An 18314-nucleotide genomic window follows, 5' to 3' on the forward strand; every position below is an offset into this window, starting at 1 on the left:
GTCCACTTGTCCAAGTGTCCACTTGTCCAAGTGTACAAGCGTACATGTGTACATGGTTACGTCTGTCTGGGAGATATATATATTTATATATATAATCTCTCTCATACACACCCACGCAGACGTATGCATATATGTATGTATTACACACATACACACACACCTGTGGGTATGTTACATACATGCATACATAGACATACACGCGTATACTATATATATGTGTGTACACGCATATATACCCACACATATTTTGGTGAAGAAAACTATTTGTTCCATCACACCATCGATGTTGGGAGTGCATTGCAGCTATTACAGTACTTTCTGCTGAGACTTCAGCACTCGACAGCTCCTTGCTATAACGAAGCCTTGCCTCGCTGTGCAGGGGAAAGGTTCAGCACTGGACAGCTCCCTCCTCCCTTATAGAGACCTGCAAAGGAATACACAGGCAGGCAGGCAGAAAAACAGATAGAGGCAGACAGACAGAGAGAGAGGCAGACAGATAGATAGAGAGAGGCAGACAGATAGATAGAGAGAGGGAGACAGATAGAGAGAGGCAGATAGATAGAGAGAGGCAGACAGATAGATAGAGAGAGGCAGATAGATAGAGAGAGGCAGACAGATAGAGAGAGGCAGATAGATAGAGAGAGGCAGACAGATAGATAGAGAGAGGCAGACAGATACACAGGCATACAGATATATATGTGTGTCAAAATACATACACACACAACCCACAGTTTGTGTGTGTATATATTATACACACTAACATACGCATATGTAGTCATGTATATACATAATGATAGAACGATTAGTGATTATAGTCGAGACGTTCCAAATAAAAAAACCACACACTATATTTCACAAAAAAATGTATTAACATTTTAAAATCTGTAAAGCCTGAATACAAAATTGCACAAATTAAAACATCCTACAAGTTCAACTGGAAATCCAAATTGCTTTCAGTCGGGTCCATGTAGAACTGGAAACCAGTGTAATTTCCTTGCGGATCAGGGTAAGCTGTCCGTATTGATTTAATCACACACGCTGGTATGGGGATTCTATTGTTTTTCCCCGAGAATCCATGTATCCACGCTGTAAAAGAGCGATATGCGCCCACACGCATAACCCTAAGAAAAAACGAAAGGAAATATATTAATATTTCTAAACTTATTAAAAAAATTTTAATAGTCTACATGAAAACAAAAAAAAAAGACGCATTGATATCTTATGTTTTTCCATGTTGCCTTTTTCACTAACCTTTTTTCCTTTTCAAATAAATTTTTTCCTTTGTTAAAAATTATACTTGCATTGTCTTGTGTGTTGTACAATAAAATTGTAATAAATACCTATTGTTTGTGGTGTCGTACTGTCTCCGGGTGACCAGTGCAGATAGTCTTATCGCGTGTTCTATGTTTTCGCGCACAAGCGCATACTGAGCAAATAACGGATGTTGTGTAACACATACGCAAGCTTCTGGTAACATCTGTAGGACTACTTTGTGTTCTCGACAACAGACACACTCCGCCACTGTGGGCATGCAAATGCACTGCCCACAGTGACACCACTCTTTGTTGGCAAGCCTGCCATGGGGATCTTCAGTGGATCCTGAAGCACCCGCTTCTGGTGCACCCTGCGGATCGTTTTGAAAACACTGGAGACTGCTTATGTCCGCCTGAGCATATAGCGAGTCTGCCAGTTGTTGTTGAACCTAAGAAGGGATTAATATGAAGAATACTGTATTTAATGTTTTAGGAAAAAAGGAAGGGGTACATTTTTAATTGTATGGTGTTGCTGAAAGCGGCATGATCATCCTTATTAGGCAGGGCACAGATTCCTGTATGTATATGTGCATACATACACAGACGTACGTACGAGTTTGTATGTATATACACAGATGTACGTACGTGTTTGTATGTATATACTGACTTACGGGTGTGTATGCATTAACACGTACACGCGTGTGTCTGTGTGTATATATATATATATATATTAAATATAATGTGTGTGTACACACGTAATTAAGTGTGACTGTATATACACATACACTCGTTCCTACGTGTGACTGTATATACACATACACTCGTTCCTACGTGTGACTGTATATACACATACACTCGTTCCTACGTGTGTATGTATATACAGATACACACGTACGTTCGTGTGTATATACATACACACGCGCATGTATGTGTGTATATACACACGAAATAATGTATGTGTGTATATATACACGTGTGTGTATGTATATACACACACGAAATAATGTATTGAAATAATAAATTGTACAGGACTGATGCATAGTTGCGGTTTCAAACAATAAACAAAAAAAATTTTATACATATTTCAACACATACCGCCGAATAATGCCGAGTTTCGGGGAAATCCTCATCATTTTCCTCGCTATCAGATTAAAAGTCCTGCTAAAAAAAAAAAAAATGTATTCTGTTTATTACCATTGGTTTGCTGCAACCTTTCTATTTTCAGCAAAAACTTACCTCTCCAAAAGAATCGGATGAATAATCAAGCTCCTCAAATTCAAGATCTTCCTGGTACATGTTTGTTCTTGAATTGGACTACAAAAAAAACTTTAAAAAAAAACAAAAAAACACCAAGTTAGTGGCACTTCAATAACAGTTATGGAAGCAGCAGCATTTTCTAATAACAATCTTTTAAAGGTCCATGGCAGGCATAATTTAGGCAAATTTTAGATTGATTACTGGGCGATTGTGGACAGATTGTTGATAGCTAGCATTATCCGCAGTCTGTAGGCAGATAGCATGCATATTGTATGTAGAATGCAGGTTAATAGTGTCGATTGAAGGCAGTGTTTGTGTGTAGATTGCATGCAGATGCTATGTCTATTCCATGCAAATTTTCCGAAGATTGCATGATAATTGTATGAATGAATTGTGCGGAATGTATGCTGATTCAAAGCAGTTTGCAGTCACATGCACATTGCAGCACATGGCAGGCACATGGTAGCACACGGCAGGCACACAAAAAAAAAAAAGGCAGGCACATGGAAGCATACGGCAGGCACAAAAAAAAGCAGCAAACGGAAGCACACGGCAGGCACATGGAAGCACACGGCAGGCAAATGGAAGCACACGGCAGGCCCCCCAAAAAAAAGAAGCACACGGCAGGCACCAAAAAAAAAACAGCACACGGCAGGCACAAAAAAGAAAAAAAAAAAAAGGACATGGCAGGCACACGGAAGCACACGGCAGGCACAGAAAAAAAAGCAGCACATGGCAGGCACACAGAAGCACACGGCAGGCACATGTTAGAACCCGGCAGGCACATGGAAGCACACAGCAGGCACAAAAAAAAAAAAGGGAAGCACACGGCAGGCAAAAAACAAAATAAAACAAAAAAACACATGGAAGGCACACAGCAGGTATATGGAAGCACACGGCAGGCACAAAAAAAACGAGAACACGCCAGGCACATAGAAGCACACGGCAGGCACCAAAAAAAAAAAAAAATACCCCTGGCAGGCACACGGCAGGCACATAAAAGCACACGGCAAGCACAAAAAAATAAAATTAAATACACTGCAGGCACATGAAAGCACACGGCAGGCACAAAAATAAAGAAAAGAAAAAAAAAGCCGGCACAAAAAAAAAGAAAAAAAAAATACACGGCAGGCACATGAAAGCACACGGTAGGCACAAAAAAAAATAAAATAAGCACATGGCAGGCGAATGGAAGCAGGCGGCATGCACAATAAACACTGCAGTCGCGATAGCAGCACACAGCAGGAAAAAAAAAACGCAGCACATGGCAGGCACTGTAAAAATGTAAGACACATTACTATACAGGGCATGCACAATACATTTTTCATGCACAGACTCACTGCATAAGGCAATGATCCTGTGCTAATAAAAGCATGAAAGAGTACCGCGGAAAGGTGCACTTACCTGCGCTTCTGTGTGGTCAAGAGATGGGAGAAACAGCTGTTTGCTGTTTTCTCCGGTAGACTCCACCTCCCGCTGTGACGCTTTCTGCCGACCAGCCAATGTGGCGGCTGGAGCGGCGTTTCATTCATTTGCAAGTGCACGCCTCCACCGATGACGTCAGTCACCTGCTCACGTGACCGGCGTCTCGGGAGCGCGCATGAAGGCCTCCAGGAAGAGCGAGCATTGCACCGTGGAACGCACCCAGGGACAACGCAGGCGCCATCTTACATGGAGAAGTTTAAAAGTTATTATTTCTGCTAAACTGTAAGTAGGATGCGGTTTATAACCGCTCAAAAGGGCTGCTTTATGACGGGGGGTGACAGGGGGAATGGGCTAATAATATAAAATTTTGCGTTTTGCCTCGGACAACCCCTTTAAAACAAATTAAATTTCAGAAAAGCTTTGGGAGCTCAAGATGAATGTTTATGCGAAATCCAAGAAGCTGTTGTACAAACAGGTAAACTAAACATAATAATTCAAACTAATTGACTTTGAAGTTAATTTTTGTTTATTTAGCATCTATGAAAATATACCTACTTATCTTAACTCTAAGCTGCTCCATTACTTTACTGGGAATATAAAGTTTTGTGCTTAGCTTAAAGCCATATATAAAAGTTCTTCTAAATGTATATAGTATGATCATTTTCCTTAGGACTCTAAAATGTGGCAAAAAATGCCATTCTCACACCGTTATCCTACCAGCTGCAGGGTGTATTTTTTAGTGCTGTGCCACAGCTGCTGCAGAACATCAAAATATACACTATCAAAATAATTTTCAGACATGAATGTCTCTTTACTTCTAAGGCCGGAATCACACAGGCGAGAAACTTGCGCCAGTTTTCTGCGATGCAAGAGCCCGGAAAATGACACAACTATGAAATGTATTTTTTTCAATGTGTTTATTCCCATGTGCGACTTTTCTCTTTATGTGATCCTGCGAGAATTAAAAACCGCAGCATGTCCTGTCTTGTTTCAGAATGGTATGTCTTCTTGCCCATGTGTTCCTAAGGACCCTCTGTATTCTCGCATTGCCTTGTGTTGTCTTGCAATGTTTCTGTGATGCATTTTCATGCGTATTGCTATGGGAATATATGCAAATTTAAGCGGACGTGCTCATCAGCTTCTTAGCAGTGTGGAGGCCTGTTTGGAGCAGCGTGGAGGCAGGAGTTGTTGGCAACTTTCAAAAACACGACATACATTTATATAGACGAGGAGCACTTGATCTATCTGGTGCAGGGGCACCCCATCCTGTGGTACATCAGGAGAGTGGAGTACCATATCAGGAGCCGGAGGGACTTGGTGTAGGAGGAAGTTGCAGAGCTTCTTTTAGGGAAGCAGTGGGAGTCCCCACACTCCCTCCACAATACTGATGCCAGCCATAAGCCCCGTTCCCTGCAAATGATGCAACAGGATACCCGCCTGTATCACATCTTGTATCCAAGCTAAAGGCAGCCCAATAGGTTACTAGAGCCTCCATGCCCCCCTGTATCACAATTTGCATCCAAGCTAGAGGCAGCCCAACAGAGTACTAGAGCCTCAATGCTCCCGTATCACATCTTGTATTCAAGCTAGAGGTGGTACAACAGGGTACTAGAGCCTCCATGCCCACCCATATCCCATCTTGCATCCAGGCTAGAGGCGGTACAACAGGGTACTAGAGCCTCCATGCCTGCCCATATCACATCTTTTATCTAAGCAGGAGATGGTACAACGGGGTACTAGTGCCTCCATAGCCACCCATATCATATCTTGCATCCAAGCTAGAGGTGGTACAACAGGGTACTAGAGCCTTCATGCATGCTGTACCACATCTTGCATCCAAGCTAGAGGCCGTACAACAGGATACTAGAGCCTCTATGCCCACCGTTATCACATCTTGTATGCAAGCTAGAGGCAGTACAACAGGGTATTAGAGCCTCCATGCTGCCCTTATCACATCTTGTATGTAAGCTAGAGGTAGTACAGCAGACTACTAGAGCCTCCATGAGAAGGAAATATATATATCCTTGTAGGTAGATAAGAGAAAACAATGGAATATATACATTTATATAGATATAGTTATGTGCCTTTCTTTTTATATGTATACTAACTTTATTCTCATATGTACTAACTCTATGAAAAACTTAATACTTCGCCTTACATCAGATATGCCAAGATGCTTTGCAAGGCAAACAGAGAAAGAATGTCCAAAGAAACTGGATGAAGGTTAAAGTGAAGGAGAGAAGAGATATGGAGAATGCATGCTTAGCTGCTTTTTTAGAATTGAGTGGGTGATTCTTTGCACTGGAGTTAATTGAATATGTGATTTTCTGCACATAAGCCAGAGGCGCCATATCAAGATAACGACTGTTCAACTATGCATCTGAACTTTCACTATCTCAGGCCGGAAATCCGGACTTTCCATATATGGTTATACGGTGGAGTTGAGCCAATGAGCTCATCACCCATTTCTAGTTATGAGACCAAAGGGTATAAGATCCCATGTAATCTGTAATAAAGCGCGCGGCGCAGTCATGTCCCCGTGTGAGGAACTATACCAGACTTCCGTGTGTGGTGTTTTCTTCCTTACCGCCGGCAGCGGGGCAAGTGGGGTGGGCCTGATTGGTGCTGTACTTAGAATTTCTCTGACAAATGGTGCCGAAACCCGGGACGACAAAACCGGAGCCGTGCAGCCCTGTCCACCCGGATCCACGCCACGGGGAAGCCGTCCTGCTGCAAACCGAGCCTGATCAACTCACAGAACTCCAGGTAAGACCAGCATATATTTATGTTGTGTTTTACACTGCGAGTCTTGCAGCAGGAGGGACTATCTGTGTTTTGTGACCGGACGGGTTGGGTTAAGAGTTCTACACGGTAACTCGTGTGGGCTTCGGGTTTGCCGTCATGGACCACTGACCGTGATATGTGCACCAATCGCTCACCCAGAAACTAGTCTGTAGTCTATTTGTACTTTGAAGTCCATAGTGTTTTAACAATAGTGGAGATTGTTGTATCTGCAGAATTTTTTTTCCTCTTACTTTTCATTTTGTCTCATAGTAGAAGGGACCCTCGGTTTTAGTTTAGTTAGTTAATGGTTTAGCAGAGGAGGAGATGCACTCTATGAGATAGGTCTCATAGAAGAAGGGACCCTCGATTTTAGTTTAGTTAGTTAATGGTTTAGCTGAGGAGGAGATGCACTCTATGAGATAGGTCTCATAGAAAAAGGGACTCTCGGTTGTTTTGCCTTATATATGGGGCTAACGATTTGATTTCAGAGAGATGCATTCTGTGAGGCTGGTTCCATAGGAGAAAGGACCCTCGGTTGTTTTGCCGGTATATAAGGGGCTGACAATTTGGAATTAAGAGGGATGCACTCTATGGAGCGTGTTATTATTATTGTTGTTGTTCTAATATGCGTAAGATCTTATTAAAGAAGACAGAGCCCTTTATGGGCCGCCGCCGTGCGGATCAATTGGTGGAGGAGAGACAGGAGTTCCAATGTGTAAAATGTAAGAAAACTTATGAAAATGTGTAACAAGGACCCGCACGGTAGATTACAGCATGGTGTCTGGGAGGAGGTCTTTAGGACCAAGAAGCGTGCCTTGAAAGACCAAGGTTTGCTAGAAAGTGCTGGAGTGAGGAGGAGAGAGAGACAGTCAGAGAAAGTTAAGTATGTACACATTATTTGTTTAGTAAAGTATCCGTAAGTGAAATGTTGGAAAGTACAGTAAGTGATCAAGAGGGTGTCGGGAGAGTGTCTATTGAAGGTTACATTGGCAGTTAGGTAGGGAGAGAAATATGGGGAACAAGCAAAGTCGAGAAGAAGGTTACAATGCATGTGATTTGTTGGCAAAGAGAGAGGAAAAGGTGTATAATATGTATAATCCATACTGGATGGATATATATATGTGTATATATGTATATACTGTATGTGCAAATGGTTAACTGAGCTTGCTTTTAGATGAGAAAGATTGTTTACATGAAGCTGCAGAGCTTGTGTTTAGTTTTCAAGGTCAAGCGATAACAAAGTAGAGAGAATGAAATAATGACCCTGGAAAATATCTTTGCTTGCTTAAATGGAATGAAAGCTTATAATGAATTTAATTAATTATACTGTCTTACAAGGCAGGAAATATAGCAATTTCTAAGGTATATTCTTACTTATACAGGGGTTGAAAATGCAAAACAACTCAGTCAGTGAATGCATATTCGGAGAGATAACAGTTGGTTTTACAAAGGTGGGGGCTTTCAGATTTCACTCCAAACTCAGGGTCACAGAAACTAAAATACTTTCGCGTTTAATATAGCATATAATAGCTTCAGTAAATAAGAAAGAGAGAATGTCTCAGTCACTCAGCAAACTTTTTTCACATAATTTGTCAAAGATAGCGCTCATTCACAATCTCATCTCAATAGAATCATGTACTTTATAACATTATAGCACTCACCTCAATGTTTTTCAACTGATGTATGTTTGTTTGTCAAACTTTTTTTTGTCTGTGCGTCTGTGTGTACTGGGACACCTTCAATAGGGGGTGACGGAGCAGACTTGAGCGCATGGATGGATGAAAGTTAATGCCCAGTGCTCAGGCTGTGATGAATGTGGGATGTGTGATGCAGATATTGACTAGGGATGGAGGTCCCCCCCAAGCATGGGACTTTACTTGGTTGTGATGTGGATGCTTGGACGGTTAAGCTGAAATGAAGGTGTGAAAAAAAAAGACGCAAGCGATCAATATCGAAGGGGTGGAGCTAGATGATGTAAAGGACGTAATGTTTCATCCCTCTTGTCCACAAGGGAGGGGGTGAGGATCTTGAGCAGCTAGTAAAAGTTTTTTTGTTTTTTTTTCTCTCTCTCAAATTTGATAAGACATTGCAGGCAGGATCAGATTAATAATGAATTTGCTTAAAGGATATCACATTTCCAATATTAATAGATGTTTGTAGATTATTCTGCCCCGATGTAACTCATGTCTCTGTTATTGGTGCTAACATCTTACAGGCCTTATCTGCATCCATCAAATCTTTTTACAATGTGATACTACCTTGAACTCGGCTACTCTTCTTACAATTGAGTATCCTGGTTCAAAGGGGGGGGGGGAGGAGAAGGCATAGGTGATCTAGGTATTGCAAATCAGCCATTTTTAAATTTTTTGCAACAAGATTCTGATCTTTTTGAAATAGAATATCAGCCTGATTGTCTAGCATTGATGCAACAAGAAAATTTAAGTTTTAAAAAGTTACTGAAAGCCCTTGTTAACAATGCATATTTTGAGTTGTTTTTTATAGATGGTACCAGGGTGATTGACGACTCCACACTGGATATGTAGTGGTCACACAACAAGATGTCCTAAAAGCAGAATGCTCCGCATGTCGCAGTACAAGAAGCGGAACTAAAAAGGCCATCACTGAGGCGAGTAGAGTGGCCACAGGTAAGACGGCAACCTTTTACACTGACTCCCGGTATGCATTTGGCATAGCTCATGATTACGGCCCAACAGGGAAGGCCAGACAGTTTTTTACCTCAGCAGGACAGCCAATTAAAAATGATGCAGCGGTCTCACGGAGGCCCTACTTCTACCCGACAAAGTGGAAAGCTCACATCAATTCCTACACCGGAGAAGCAAGAGGCAACACCATCACAGACCACACAGCAAAAGTAGCGGCCCTCAAGCCGTGGAAGAAAAGAAGAAAAGAAGAATTTAACAATAACTTTGACTAAACCTTGGACTTTGATATGATCTTGGACTTTGATATGAATTTGGACTTTGATACAAACTTTGAACTTTGATATGCTAAAGACTTTACAGTTACAAGCCAGCAAGGAAGAAAAGGAAAAATGGAATAAAAAGGGACGGCATATGGTGAACAGTCAACAGCACTTGCCTACCACGGTCCCTGTGCCCCATGATGGCCCAGCTGACGCACGGAAAGACGCACCTCTATGTCAAAGCATGAACGAGGACGGGTGGCTCCTTGGTTTTCTGTAGCTGCTGCATCATTTGTCCAATTTTGCATGATCTTTGCCGTAAGCAACAGGGCAGAAGTAAATTTGCCACATAACACTTGCCTAGACCACTCTACCCATTTCAGGGATTGCAAATTGGCTACACTCAGCTCCCACTTGTTGGGAAGCATGAATATGTGCTTGTTGTTGTTGTTGATGTTTTTCAGGTTGGAGACCTACTCTGTTGCCAAAGTAAATAAGCAGGTAACCGCAATGAAGCTCATGAATGAGGTAATCCGCAGATACGGGGTACCGGAAGTGATTGAGTCAAACAAAGGTACACACTTCACAGGTGAAATAATGCAACACATCATGTCTGTTTTGGGTATATTCCAGGCTTTTCACACACCCTACCATCCACGGAGTAGTGGGAAAGTAGATACAAAAGGCAATGAAGAAAACGGGCAAATCTTGAATTGAGTGTCTCCCATTGGTTTTTCTTTTTCTTAGGAGGGTACATGCCACAGTATCAGAGTTTGGGGAATGATTTTCTTGTTAATTTTGTCATAGGTCTCTCCAAGGAATTGTCAATAATGCATTCTGCAGTCTCTGCTTTTCTCCCAGGTCCTACAGATGAGTGTCACAATCTGAACCCAGGTGACAGGGTCTATGTAAAAAGTTTGAGAGAGAAACCCTGTTTAAAGGTCCTTACCAGATGTTGCTTACCACCCCAACTGCAGTCAAGCTCGAAGGAAAGCCCACTTGGATCCACACTTCGCACTGAAAAAACTCATGATCCTGCATATCCTTTACATGCTATAATGTGGTACAATTCCTCTAACACACACCTTTGACTACTGTACACTAGCCCCCTGTTTCAGAACAAATTAATACAATCAAATGTGCAATATGAAGAGTACACTGAGGGTAAGAATCCAATACCGCATCGTGCTAAGAGAGATGTTGACACTCAAGGTGGTAACTTTGATCCACATGTATACATAGATGTAATAGGAGTGCCAAGGGGGGTGCGGGATGAATTTAATTCTTGAGATCAGATTAAAGCAGGTTTTGAGTCCTTATTTGCTATTGTCACTGTTAATAATAATGTAGATTGGATGAATTATATCTATTACAATCGGCAGAGATTTGTAAACTACACCAGAGATGCTTTACAAGGGTTAGCTGACCAGTTAGGGCCCACTGCATCCATGGCCCTAGAGTGGCCCTGGATATGATTTTAGCAGAAAGAGGTTGGGTATGCAACTTTCTGTATGTGTATTATCCCTTTGATCAAAAAGAGTGTGAGTAAGGGACTGGACAATATGACACCAAAATTTCCCTTGTTTGAAAAAGATGAAGAGCCAGTTCCGATAATGCCAACCACGTAAGTTACCAGAAGAATGGAGAAATGTACTAGTACTTCGCCTGCCCCGATCTCCTAAGATGAACTGTCAGTGGACTTCCCATTTGCCTAGGGATAGTGCAGAAGACCTTAGCTTCCGGCGAGGGGACACCCTGTGGGGTGTTAACTTGTACAGATAGAGGGTATGGATGCCCGGAAATAAGCCCAGGGAATCCATGGCCTCCTTCTGAGGTGAGGTAGGGATCCCCCCTCCTAGGAGTAGGGACTTACGGGCAGTGAAGAAACCCTGACACAAGGGAGAGGCGACCGAGGAAGAGTGCAAGGTCTGGTGCTTGATCTCCGTATTAAGTTTTTAGGGGGGTTTGAGAAGGAAATATATATATCCTTGTAGGTAGAAAAGAAAACACTGGAATATATACATTTATATAGATATAGTTATGTGCCTTTCTTTTTATATGTATACTAACTTTATTCTCATATGTACTAACTCTATGAAAAACAATACTTCGCCTTACATCAGATATGACAAGATGCTTTGCAAGGCAAACAGAGAAAGAATGTCCAAAGAAACTGGATGAAGGTTAAAGTGAAGGAGAGAAGAGATATGGAGAATGCATGCTTAGCTGCTTTCTTAGAATTGAGTGGGTGATTCTTTGCACTGGAGTTAATTGAATACGTGATTTTCTGTACATAAGCCAGAGGCGCCATATCAAGATAACGACTGTTCAATTATGCATCTGAACTTTCACTATCTCAGGCCGGAAATCCGGACTTTCCATATATGGTTATACGGTGGAGTTGAGCCAATGAGCTCATCACCCATTTCTAGTTATGAGACCAAAGGGTATGAGATCCCATGTAATCTGTAATAAAGCGCGCGGCGCAGTCATGTCCCCGTGTGAGGAACTATACCAGACTTCCGTGTGTGGTGTTTTCTTCTTTACCGCCGGCAGCGGGGCAAGTGGGGTGGGCCTGATTGGTGCTGTACTTAGAATTTCTCTGACATCCATAGCCACCTGTATCATATCTTGCATCCAAGCTAGAGGTAGTACAACAGCGTACTTGAACCTTCATGCATCTCTTATCACATCTTGCATTCAAGCTAGAGGCAGCCCAACAGGGTATTAGACGTCTATGCCCACCCTTATGACATCTTGTATGCAAGCAAAAGGCGGTACAACAGGGTACTAGAGCCTCCATGCTCCCCCTTATCAAATCTTGTATGCAAGATAGAGACGATACAGCAGGGTACTAGTGCCTCCTTTCAAGGGGTCAGTTTTTCACAATTAATTATCCTTTTGCACTGATATTGTAATCACTTACTTGTATCAAATATCAGAGAGAAAGTTTCATTCCATTCCAACAACTTCTCTTATGGGAGAGATTGTTTTTTGACAATGAGTGTACATGGCGGATTCTAAATCTGTATGTGGGTTTTGAGAGCAGAATTCAACCTTTAAGACCTAAGGCAAACTGCACCAAAATCCATGGCAAAATTCTTACCATTTTGGTTTTTCATTAAACTAAGCTTTTTATGAAGGGGTAGAAGAAGAACATCTTTTGGGTCCACAAGAGGCTCAGCAACGACATTTTTCTCGGCAGAGTCAAGATTTATTGCAGGCCAGTCCGCTTGAATGTAATTTGATTTCCTATCCCTACTCCAAGTGCTGCAGACCTCTTTTCAAATATTTTCCTATCCCTACTGTCCCACATACATAAAAAGCAACAGTATTTAGTGTACCCCAGTTGCATTCCTAAGAGTACAACCATGACTTTTAGATTTTCCTCTTGTGTTCAGCATATTTAATTGAGTCGAGGAGGGCTGTCATGTTTGCATAAAAGTCTCCTTCACGTGAACTGCATGACCAACAGGAAAAGAAGGAAGACGGTTGCTGTTGTGAAGTAATACAGCTTTCAAACTAAGCTTGGAGGAGTCTATGAATAGCCTCCATTTAGTTGGATCATGGTTCAGATTCAAACATTTTATCCAGCCATTAACGTCGCAGCAAGCAACCAGATTGGTTTTATTCCGAAAAAAAGAAGCAGATCCCCCTGACGTTGGAGAAGACTCCATTGCTGTAGTCTTGACCCTAGAAGTTACGCCTTCTCCTTTGACAAGTCAAGCTTTCGAATGAGATCACTCAATTCCGCGTGACTCAGTCTGTGCCATGTATCATCTTTTACCTCAAAGTCAGGGTCATGGGATGTGGAAGGCTTGTTGAGTTCTTCTTTTTCCACACTTTCTTCAGTTTCTACTTTAAACTCATAATGTTGGGGTGGAATAGGAACTGGTCAACTATCTGAATGTGGAATAGCAGATGGAAGATTTGGGTATTGAACTGTTCCTGTTTTCTTCATTGACAATCCTTCCTTTATAGGCTGAGTCAAGCAGAAATAGCAGTCATCTGTATGGTTTGTAGGCTACTGCCAAACCATAGGCACGGCAAAAGCCATAGATAATTTTTTATTTTTCAGCCAATCTCGTAGTTTAACTGAGCAAGAGTTGAAACATATATGTGGAGCCCATGACTTATCCTGGTCCCCTACATTCATACCAAAATAATGCTGATAGGCAGTCTTTATAAGATTGCGTTTCTGAGACGAAAATGTAATTTCACCACAAATGTAACAAAAATTCTTCACTAAATTTACACATTTTTGTGGCATTTTGATATAGAAAATGTTACACTTCAAAGGCACTCCAAAACCAGAAATTCTGAGAAAAGGTAAAGCAAAAACAATATGAAACTCAGTCATAGCAACACTTATTATGTTTATAACCTACAAACATATGGAGAACGTTGTGTTATGTCAGATGAGAGGTGTGAGAACTACCCCCACCCCAAAAAAACCTCCAACAAAATAAGAATGTAAACTCTAAGAAATGATATGTCACTGTATCTCCAAAGCAAGAGCTAATCGGTCATTTTTATGTTGATTTTTGAATTCAGCAGATGAAAATACATAAGAATACGCTAATTTTGAGCCCGAAACAAAATCATCATTGGGCAGTGTAATCAATGTTAAATTTGTACGGCTTCTAAATGGTTAAAAAAACGAAAGCTTTTCAACTCTGCATCCAAAATAAGGTAAACGGATGGAAATATATATCCTAGCAAAAATGTGTACAGTATGTTTGTACATATTTATTATATTACAATTGAAAATGTGAAAAAATGAGAATTTAAAAAAAAATTGCCCAATTTTGGCGCTTTTAATAAATATACACAAATATTATTGGACTTCTGACCTAGTTGGGATAATTTGCACTCACAATGCCTAGGCCTGTGTTCCTTCCAGATTCCGTGGGGTCTGCTCTGACTCGTACTTTCGCTGCTGCAGGGAGGAAAAAGTCTCTCTGACGGCTGGGTCCACCATCTTTGTATCACTATCTCCCTGGCTTGTGATTGGCTCAGACTGGCTGGTCTGAGACTCAGCTTTCCCTCTTGTGTCCGATCTCTCCTACCACATCTTCTCTTCTCTGTCTCTCTCCCTACATTAAACTCTGCCCCCCAATCAATCCTAACCCAGACAGAAACCGCTCACAACACACAGAGCAGGTTAGGGTGACAGGGGTGCAAGAACATACAAGTTGGTTGGGACAACAATGACACAGACATACACACATACACATTCCACATGAGATAGCCAAACAAGAGCTGTGGGGGCCCCAACCTCAGGCAACTACAGTTGTTTGTCTATAATTGTCCTGTATATAACAACCAGTCCACATTTTTTACTAATTAATGTAGAAAAAGAGTTAATTACAAAGGGTTCACTTACTTTTTCTTGTAGCTATATGATATTAAAATCCCTTTTAATTCAGAATTGATCAGGAACTGTCAATCAACACCAGTGCACTGAAACTGCAAATATTAACCCCTTCAGCATTTGTATTTGTTGATGCACCATGCAGCTACAATGTATATATACATCCTCTACTTTAGCGGCACATCTTATCGTGTAGCTTTCTGCCAGTAGGTTAGCTCTTGCTAATAAACAGTGAGGAATGTAGTGGTCAAAATGAGTCAAATTACCAGCTAGCGACAGGCGAAACCAGAAAATTGAAATGGGGATCTTTGTTCTCAGGTCTTCTATTGATGATAGGCATGGGTGGACTGGCCAGTGAACTCACCAGGAAAATTCCCAGTGGGTCGATTGGGTCCTGGGGCCGGTGCTGGGGGTGACAATTTTTTTTTAATTTGACTGCAGAAGTGACATAAAATAAAAAAAACACATTTACTCACCTGGGTCTGTCTTCTCGGCTCATGGGCTCTGAAGTTCACTCAGCATTGGTTTTGCACTGATTTTCACATTACACGGTCACGTGGTTGCTACAATCAGTCTCCAGCCTCACCAATGCTAGGGACTGGCACTAGACGTAGCGATTACATGACCATGAAACCCAGGTGAGTGTATGTGGCTTTTAATTTTAATGCATACAATAGGGGGCAAAGGGGATATTATTATTATGATCAGGAGGAGTATTCTTATTACCAAAAGAAGGACAAGTGAGGCATTATTTTTATTACTAGAAGGTGGCCATGAGGGGCATTATTATTACTGAACGGGGACAGTAGGGGCATTGTTACTTAAAGGAGCCCGTATAGGATTTTATTACTTAGTGAGAGTATAAAAGAAGGCACTTTTACTTTGTATGGGGCACTAAAAGTGGTACTTACTCTGTGGTGCCTACAGAGAGCACAAAAAGGGAATACTCTTATGCTTTATTACTATCTGGGCCACTCTGGATAGGAAGATTATGTAGAAGTATGCAAAACAAAGGCAGGTGGCTAGAAAATTGAGGAGTCACAGATGTCTATGTGTCAAATTCTGCAGACACAGGTTGTGACTGGGAGAAGTCATGATCGCAGTCTGGGCCATATGGATAAAAGGGAAGGGGTATTGGTATTCTTTAAAACCCTTTACTTTCCTAGCACATAGCCAGGTCGCTTTCTCAATTATAACACATTTAATCAATTGATCTTTTTTTAATCATAAGACCTTATCATTATACCATTATTACAACTATTAACCCTTTCCAATCCAATTTGTATCCTGGTTTTCCTAGGGGACTTACTCTTTTTCTGCTGTTATACAATGGCGCTATCTGTTGGCTAAAGCAAGTACTGCATGAGGTGACACGTTGGATAGGCTCCGACAGCAGAGAGGCTGGCAATATACAGTAAGAGAACCCCGATGGACGTCTTCTAACATCGGAGCTGTACAGCCTTAAATCATAATGTCTTCAGACATCAGACAGTGGATTGGAAAGGGTTAAGACATTGCAAAGGCTGGTCATGTTAGTAGCCTAGCTGTAATAAAACAGCAGAATGCTGCTACTATAATGCATCATTATCACTTATCTATGTAGGAAAAAAACTGCTGAAAATTTGCACCATTTGCAAGAATTTTGACCATGACATGAAACCGCAATTATGTTTCTTTCTGTTTCTCCTAATTCATGTGGATTGTACACTATAACCATAATGGTGGAGTAAATTGTATATTCAGTTGTATCTGTGAGTGGTCAAAACTAATCCTAAAGCCTTATGTCCACTTGCATGCACGGATTACACTGCTGAATCCCTGTGTGCCCGGGGACATGGAGAGGAGAAGAACATTATCTTACCTCACCGAATCCAGCGCGGCTCCCCTCCGTACAGGCTGGATCTTCTTTCTTCAGCACTGCGGATGTGTCTGGGCTTTTTTTTTTTCCTTCAAATCTCCTGCTTTCCTGTGGATTTGTAGCACCTCCACAGTGACAGCTGCAGATGTGCTGTGGTGAGGGTGGATTCCATTGATTTCAATAGAACCCGTCGCTGTTGGACCCGCTGGAAATTGAAGCATGCTGCGATTCCTTCCTATGCGTGCATCTCGCACACTGGAAAAAAAATCATATCCGCATGCTTTTACTTGCCATGCGGATGGTAATACATCCCTATGGGTGGCAAGACGCGCAGATCTCCTGTGCAGGAGACACGCACGGATTTTATAATTAAAATCCGCACCTGGACATCGGGTCTTCACAAAGGAGCTGGCTGGTTAAAACATAGTTATGTTTCATATAAAATAACTACTTTTATAGTAATGGGATTTGTCTGGTTTTTTTAACCATAAACTCTGTGGAACTGTACAGGGAAAGCTCTGTGCCCTATAGCAAGTACAAAATCATAGTAAGGTAAGTTCTGCCACCTAGAGGCAAAACATAGAAATGGCAGGGACAATGATAAATATAAGGTTCTGCACATGGGCAGGGAAATACATGTCACCATTACACACTAAATGGGAAACCACTGGGTAACACTGACATGGAAAAGGACTTGGAGGTTTTAGTTAACTGTAAACTTAACTGAAGTAACGCTGCCAAGGCAAATAGGATCATCAGATGCATTAAAAGAGGTCTAGGGGCACTCAGGAAGGACATATCAGAGCCTGAGCGGGTACAAAGGCGGGCAACTGAAGTAATAAACGTAATGGGCGGACTACAATACCCAGGGAGGTTATCAAAATTGGGATTATTTAGTTTAGAAAAAAGACAGCTGAGGGGCGACCGAATAACTATGTATAAATATATCAGGGGACAATACAGAGATCTCTCCCATCGTCTGTTTATACCCAGGACTGTGACTGTAACAAGGGGCACCCTCTACATCTAGAGTAAAGAAGGTTTCTACACCGATATAGAAGGGGGTTCTTTACTGTAAGAGCAGTGAGACTATGGAACTCTCAGCCTGAGGACGTGGTGATGGCAAAGTTGGTAAAAGAATATAAGAGGGGCCTGGACGCCTTTCTTGAGCGATACAATCTTACATGTTATATCACTGATTACTACAGAAGGTTTGGTGATCCGGGGATTATTCTAATCGCCAGATTGGAGTCATGGAGGATTTTTTTCCCCCTGTGATATCGCTGCGCTTTTTTCAATGGGAACGCAGCGATATTGCAGCATGAAAAAAACGCTAGTGGGTAAAAGCCCTAAGGCCTCCTGTCCACGGGCAATTCTGCATTGCGTTATCCGCGGCGATAATCCACATGCGGGTAACACAATGAACGCTTGCCATAGGAC

The 18314-nt window shown here is 41.7% G+C and overlaps 1 long non-coding RNA gene across 2 annotated transcripts; it reads right to left on the reverse strand.

Annotated features, from left to right (window-relative positions):
- Positions 1-850: 850 nt before the first annotated feature.
- On the reverse strand, positions 851-15284 carry LOC136601637 (uncharacterized). 2 transcript variants are annotated; one of them, XR_010789391.1, is made up of 5 exons: positions 15029-15284; positions 2490-2579; positions 2349-2414; positions 1341-1702; positions 851-1121 (listed from the first exon to the last, which is right to left on the reverse strand). It is a non-coding gene; the product is annotated as an uncharacterized lncRNA (long non-coding RNA). The 2 variants fall into 2 exon arrangements; XR_010789390.1 differs by lacking the exon at positions 15029-15284 and having other exon boundaries at positions 2490-2959.
- Between the last annotated feature and the right edge of the window lie 3030 nt (positions 15285-18314).

This window comes from Eleutherodactylus coqui, unplaced genomic scaffold (genome assembly GCF_035609145.1).
Source record: "Eleutherodactylus coqui strain aEleCoq1 unplaced genomic scaffold, aEleCoq1.hap1 HAP1_SCAFFOLD_88, whole genome shotgun sequence".
Classification (NCBI taxonomy): domain Eukaryota; kingdom Metazoa; phylum Chordata; class Amphibia; order Anura; family Eleutherodactylidae; genus Eleutherodactylus; species Eleutherodactylus coqui.